Source organism: Nicotiana attenuata, unplaced genomic scaffold (genome assembly GCF_001879085.1).
Source record: "Nicotiana attenuata strain UT unplaced genomic scaffold, NIATTr2, whole genome shotgun sequence".
NCBI classification, from domain to species: domain Eukaryota; kingdom Viridiplantae; phylum Streptophyta; class Magnoliopsida; order Solanales; family Solanaceae; genus Nicotiana; species Nicotiana attenuata.
The window spans coordinates 65,665-66,377 of NW_017674847.1; the positions used below are offsets into that span (position 1 = coordinate 65,665).

At 48.1% G+C, this 713-nt stretch overlaps 1 non-coding gene across 1 annotated transcript; it reads left to right on the forward strand.

Moving 5' to 3' along the window:
* Positions 1 to 434: 434 nt before the first annotated feature.
* Positions 435 to 508, forward strand: TRNAF-GAA. The gene has a single exon. It is a non-coding gene; the product is annotated as a tRNA-Phe (tRNA).
* Positions 509 to 713: the final 205 nt, after the last annotated feature.

Consider the following 713-nt stretch of genomic DNA (forward strand, 5'->3'; position numbering starts at 1 on the left):
TTGGTTTGCTAAATCGACATACAAGAAGATTGTATCATGGGTTCGAATCCCATTTCCTCCGATACGGAAATGAAAGGGGCGGGCGAAATTACGTGAGAGAAAGAACCTCTTGGTGGAGTCCAGTCCCCCGGAGGACAGAATAGCACTTCTTAGTGACTAGGAGCGGAGAGCCCGTTGCACCTTGTTTTTCTTTGACCGGCCTATCTTCTTTCTATTAGCAAGCTCCCTCCGGCCATCCAGTCCCTGGACGGCTCTCGGTTCTTGAGCATGTTGGGGGATTAGGCGGCAGTTGAAAGAGCTGCTCGAAAGCTTGACGAACAAGCAAAAAAAGCCTATCTATTCTATTTTCTTAGTTTAGTAAAGGGCTTTTCCCTTACTAGTCAAGTGGTAAGGTAGGGCGCTATTCGATGAAGAAAACAGACTTTAGGAAAGTGGTTCAGGTAGCTCAGCTGGTTAGAGCAAAGGACTGAAAATCCTTGTGTCAGTGGTTCGAATCCACTTCTAAGCAGGCGAAAGGTCCAAACCGTAGCCGGGAGCGAGCCGGATTTTGAAATGAAAGTGAAAGAGTAAGCAATAAAATGTGAGCGCTCCTGCACTATACGGACGGCTTTTTGGCGGTAGGGTTGGGGTGGCTTGCTTGAGGCAGATTCAAAAAAAAGCGGTTGATTACTCGGATTGGTTCTCGCATCCCTGTGCCCAAAAGGATGGGCGAG